The sequence below is a fragment of the Limulus polyphemus genome, unplaced genomic scaffold, assembly GCF_000517525.1.
Source record: "Limulus polyphemus unplaced genomic scaffold, Limulus_polyphemus-2.1.2 Scaffold1355, whole genome shotgun sequence".
NCBI lineage: Eukaryota > Metazoa > Arthropoda > Merostomata > Xiphosura > Limulidae > Limulus > Limulus polyphemus.
The window spans coordinates 295141-301688 of record NW_013666965.1 but is presented as its reverse complement, the minus strand read 5'-3'; positions in this window follow the sequence as shown (position 1 = coordinate 301688).

The following is a 6548-nucleotide window of genomic DNA, read 5'->3' as shown; positions in this document are numbered from 1 at the left end:
GAGAAAAGAAAACCACGATGAATAAGTTATGTTAAAAACTAATCAGTCAAAATTAAGGTGTTTTGATTTTTTCTTGTGTTTCTCATATACTGATATAGATTATGGAAATATTTCTATAGATTACGGTGACCACTATAAAATGTATCAATGTTTGTTTGTAGTTAGGCGTAAAGCCCGCCATACGTATCGAAACCCGATTTTTAGCGTTATAACTATAAGCCTTCAGGCTTAGGGCCGAATCACTTGGGGAGGGAGATGTATCATAGTATCCTTGCACATGAAAAAATAATTCCAATAATAATAATACAGTGTAATTAATCATTTTATAAAAATAGTTTCTTAAGGCAAGTGTGTAAAAGTTATTAATATGTCTTGATTTTGTTTATTCTGGGCTATACTATACACATGCATGGAAATAAACCAGGATATCTACTGTACACACCGTAAAGATGAGAGAGTAGTTACACACGAGTACGTGGTTAAGTGAAGCCTAAAAAGATGGCGATTTTTTTTTATAAATGTTTTTGAACCAAACGTAAAAAAAGTAAGGATATTAGATTCATAATTATTTTATTTCTTTCCTTTTATAAATTCTTATGTTTTATTTATTTCATTAACCATATATGGGTACAAAATTAGAACCAACAATGCGAAGAGGTTTCCTTCAATTATTCAACATTGATATCCTGGTTTATTTCCTTGCGTGTGTACAGTAGATATCCTGGTTTATTTCCTTGTAATCTGAAAAGTATCATTATCCTAGTGTCATATAAAAAGTAGAAAAATCCAGATGTTATATTCAACCTACCTCCTCGCGGTTTCTTCTGAGGAAAACAAATTCTGAATAGTCCCTCATCTCTGTCGAAATACTTCACGTCGTTATCCATTTCTTTCAGCCCTTCTTCGTTTCCCCGAAGTCTTTCCCGGATAACGGTTCTGTCGATACGAATTTCATACCAGTTGTCCGTCCCAAAACCAACAGCAAGACAAACTACGGCCACTACTGCTCCGATCGTACCAACAGATAAAGTCATTGTTGAGCAAGCCATTCTGACAAAAACAAAATGTTGTTCTAATAAATTATCTTTGAGATTTCTGGTTTTGTCTTTTATGCAGCGTTGCACAAACCGAAATAAGCCTAAACTGTGAAAAATGTACAACGCTAGTCTCTCCTGGAATAACACAAGTCCAGCTTCATCCACCTTTGGCATCCGACTAACAAGATGATTGCACGAAGTCGAACCTGACGTCTTAGTTCTACTTCGTCCTTACCGGAGGCCAAACACACGCGAAAGGCCACGTGGCTTGTGAAGAATGTGCCCGTATGACTAGTTTCTAAAACCTGTAATTAGTTGCCCTTTTTAACGGAAACATCGAATCTAATGTCATAGCTTCTAAGAAGTAATAACTCAAGTATTTGTAAAAAAACCTAGACTCCAGAATGCGACTTATGAAAATGCGTGATGTAAAATACCAACAGAAAAAGCTGATAAATAAATTTCCTGAGTTATTTGTATTCTATCCACGAGACGGTTGGATATACTTCCCTGAACATAGGGGGGGAAAGAATGTTGGTCAGGTAGCAAAAAAAAAATCCCGCCGGCCGTCCTTTACGTTGTTGTCCCAAATACTACGCATTTTAAAATTCCTTATTACGCTTATAGATTCTTCTTTAAAAATTACTATTTTTCTTTGTTTTCAGAATTTCGTTTCGTAACAGTAGGTTTATACTATACGATCTTTTTTCATTTAAAATAAGTCGTGTTATATCATAAAAATTTCAATATTCATATATATATAAACCTACAGTGAACCGTTTGTTTCTAAAAAAAAAAAATGCCCCCAGTGGCACAACGGTATGTCTGCGGACTTACAATGCTAGAATCCGGGTTTCGATACCCGTGTTGGGCAGAGCACAGATAGCCCATTGTGTAGCTTCGTGCTTAATTACAAACGAACAATTCTAAAAAAAAATATTTTCTTTATCTATTTATGAGATGCTTGGAAACGGTAAGTACAATCCGAACTGATTTATTTTATTATAGTATAAGACACTGAGGCTAACTTCTACTTCTGATACACAGCTGTATGTCTGCGGACTTACAACGCTAGAAACCGGGTTTCGATACTCGTGGTGGGTAGAGCACAAATAGTCCATTGTGTAGCTTTGTGCTTAACAAACATACTTCTGATCCTTGTAGAAATTGAGGGATTAATACCAGGAGTATTTGGAAATCAAGCAATTTACTTCCCTTCCCCATTAGTTTGTTAAAACCTAAATGCCCCACCCTCAGTGGCTCAGCGGTAAGTTTACGGATCTACAACGCTAAAAATCGAGTTTCAATACCTGTGGTGGGCATAGCACAGGTAGCCCATTGTGTAGCTACGAAGAAACAAGAATCCTGAACACTAGGCCATTTCGGTTGTGATGCGAATACATATAGTTTACTTTTACCGGAGAAAGAAATTAAAAAAAAACTTGTCACACCTGCGTTTTGATCTCAAGAAGGCTTATATTAACCGGTTGGAACATCATCGTCAAACAAATTTGAATAGGTAGAAGGAACCCATTCAGTCTTCCAAAATAAGCCACATTCTTCCTCCTAGAAGAAACCCATTCAGTCTTCCAAGATAAGCCACATACCTCCTCCTAGAAGAAACCCATTCAGTCTTCCAAGATAAGCCACATTCCTCCTCCTAGAAGAAACCCATTCAGTCTTCCAAGATAAGCTACGTACCTCCTCCTAGAAGAAACCCATTTAGTCTTCTAAGATTAGCCACATTCCTCCTCCTAGAAGAAACCCATTCAGTCTTCCAAGATAAGCTACATACCTCCTCCTAGAAGAAACCCATTCAGTCTTCCAAGATAAGCCACATACCTCCTCCTAGAAGAAACCCATTCAGTCTTCCAAGATAAGCCACATTCCTCCTCCTAGAAGAAACCCATTCAGTCTTCCAAGATAAGCCACATTCCTCCTCCTAGAAGAAACCCATTCAGTCTTCCAAGATAAGCCTCATACCTCCTCCTAGAAGTTCGACGGAACTACACAATGTAGTAATTTAAGTTTGGTGCTTCTCTAAACGTGTAAAGGAAAAAAATCAGTTATATAAAATTATTGTAAACTACACAACGGCTATCTGCACATATTTACCCTTAATTTTGAATTGATAGATTAGAAGGAAGACAGCTAGTCATCAGCGCCCACTGCCAGTTCTTGGGTACCTTTGTCTGAACGAAGAAAAGACTTCACTGTCGCTCTTATATCGTCAATATGGCCTAAGTGTGGAGTGTCTTCTGTGGCAACAGTCACGAATCGTAAATTATTAGATTCACAATCCGAACATGCTGACCATAAAGTCACGTCTGGCATCTAAAATTCTAATAATACAATTGGCTTAGAAGCATGTTAGTTTCCCTTTCACAGGGCCACGCCTAGTATCTAGCATTCTAGTAATACAATTGGTGTAGAAGCAGGTAAGATTTCCCTTCACAGGGCCACGCCTAGTATCTAACATTCTAGTAATACAATTGGTGTAGAAGCAGGTAAGATTTCCCTTCACAGGGCCACGCCTAGTATCTAACATTCTAGTAATACAATTGGTGTAGAAGCAGGTAAGATTTCCCTTCACAGGGCCACGCCTAGTACTTAACATTCTAGTAATACAATTGACGTAGAAACAGGTAAGATTTCCCTTCACAGGGCCACGCCTAGTATCTAACATTCTAGTAATACAATTGACGTAGAAACAGGTAAGATTTCCCTTCACAGGGCCACGCCTAGTATCTAACATTCTAGTAATACAATTGGTGAAGAAGCAGGTAAGATTTCCCTTTACAGGGCCACGCCTAGTATAGAACATTCTAGTAATACAGTTGACGTAGAAACAAGGTCAAGGTCACAATAAATCCCTATTTGTTAACATGGGGACCAATTTTTCACACAATTTTTGCTCTATAACTCTGTCAAAAATGATCGAATTTTGATAAAACTTGATAAACATATGTAGAATATTATTCCTCATTGTCCTGTGAAAAATGGTTCGTGTCCGTTGATAACGACAGACATACGGACACATTTTCGTATTATTTGAGAGCCGAATATGATTAACGTTGGATGGCGGAGGTATACGCTCTACTAAGTGCCTTCTAGTTTTCTTCTGTTTTAGGCTAATATTCATAATGTTTGATTTTAACTAAGTAATTTCGTCAGTGTATTATATGTTTTCGTAACGCCTTCAGCCTTTACTGCACTCTTTAGTAATATATACATCTATATATAGTTAAGTTTTGAGGTTGGATAAAAATGTTCATCTATCGCATTCGCCCATTTTTATTATTTACCAATGTTGACTGAGAGACATATAACATGCTGTGGTCCTAGGCTAGAATTATTATTTGAAGTAGGTTGTATTAGTCATGCTAAAAAAAGTAGTAGTAGTAGTAGCTTCAATGGAATGAACTTGAAAAAAAAGGAACCAAACAAGATAGGGATGGAAGTATACATATCACTTGATCTGGCTAATGATCACATAGCAGACTAAGCCGTCTTCACTTTACATGGAGAATAAAATCCCTACAATACTGGCTTCGACTCTTTGTCTATCTAAAGCTTGGTGTTTGAATAGAATCTCAGCTTTCATCACTATATCTTTTCTTTAATTAACTTTAGAATACTACTTTTATGACTATTTTACGATAGCGTAACATTTTACGATTAGAAATTCTGGTTCTATTTGTTTCGCTAGTGAGGAAGCCAGTAATGTAGAGATTTTATTCTCCATGTAAAGTCAAGACGGCTTAGTCTGCTATGTAATCATTAGCCGATCAAGTGATTTGTTCACTTCCATCCCTATCTTGTTCGGTTCCTTTTTTCAAGTTCAGTAGTCAGCCTTACATAGTTTTTTTATTTATCGATAAATTATTTTCCTTATATACTTGTTTGTTTATTTTTTTATAAGATGGGGTACGTGGGTTACTAGGTTATAGAGTGTATCCTAAAGCTTTATAAATATTGCACAGAATAATAATAAAATAGGTAGTCAAAGATCGTGAAGACTGTTTTGCTCTATCAAATGATATAAATTTAATAGTTACTGCTAGAACTTGGTTGGCGCTAGGCCTGTTGAAGAAAGATGATGAAAAATAAGAAATCTCGGTTTTCGACTTTGGGACGCTCTGGATAGCTGAAAAGCGGCATATACACCGGAAATAGAGCGATTATGCCAGGTGGCTCTTCATATCTAGCTTCTTATTATCTGTAGAGAAGGAAACCCAGAGGACTTTTGTATTGCTTTGATACGGGTGTCTGTGCCATCCCTACATAGAGAGTGCTAGCACACTCTCTGATAGCAGTTAGTGTTGCTTTATATAGTTCAACAGTGCAACATCATCTTTCAGAAGAGGAAGCCTTCCCACTTGTGAAATGTCCTCCGGTGGGTCAGCAATGAATTTACGATCTTACAATTCTAAAATCTGAGTTCGATTCTCTGCGATGGACAGAGCGTTAGATAGCCGATTGTTCAGCTTTGCACTAAAACAAGAATAACAACATTCTTGAGATACAAAATATAGGATGAATTGATTTAATGCCTTTTTAATTTGGCAACGTTATTATTAAGGTTATTAGTTTTTGTTTGTTTTTGTTAACTAATTACGTTTAAAATAAAGCACGAGTTGTATATTTGTTTGTTTGTAATGATGCACAACGCTACACAATGGGCTATCTGTGCTCTGCCCACCATGGGTATCGAAACCAGATTTCTAGCGTTGTAAGTCCGCAGACATACAGCTGTGCCACTGGGGGGCATAAGTTGTTTGTTTGTTTTTGAATTTCGCGCAAGGCTACACGAAAGCTATCTGCGCTAGCCGTCCCTAATTTAGCAGTGTAAGACTAGAGGGAAGGCAGCTAGTCATCACCACCCACCGCCAACTCTTGGGCTACTCTTTTACCAACGAATAGTGGGATTGATTCGAACCCGCGACCCTCAGATTGCAAGTCGAGCGCCTTATCTACCTGGTCATGCCGGGCCTGGGCATAAGTTGTATAAAGTGTAAAACAAAGCAGGGGATGTGTATTTACAAACCCTGATGATGGTAACTGTGTGTAAATATAATATTTTCAGTTACATTAATTGTCAACAGACAATTAAATCAGCACTATAAGACAATAAGGAACTTAATATAAAACAAAAATTAAAATAGAACTAAAATTAAACAATTATTTTCCATTATCAGTCATAGTTGTCATGGCCCGGCATTGCCAGGTGGTTAGGGCGTAATCTGAGGGTCGCAGGTTCAAATCCCTGTCCCACCAAACATGCTCGCCCTTTCAGCCGTGGGGGCGTTATAACGTGGCAGTCAATCCCACTATTCGTTGGTAAAATGAGTAGCTCAAGAGTTGGCGGTGGGTGGTGATGACTAGCTGCCTTCCCTCTAGTCTTTCACTACTAAATTAGGGACGGCAGATAACCCTCGTGTGGCTTTGCGCGAAATTCAAAACAAACAAACAAACCTAGTTGTCAAACTTAAGTCATAAGGAATAATGTCT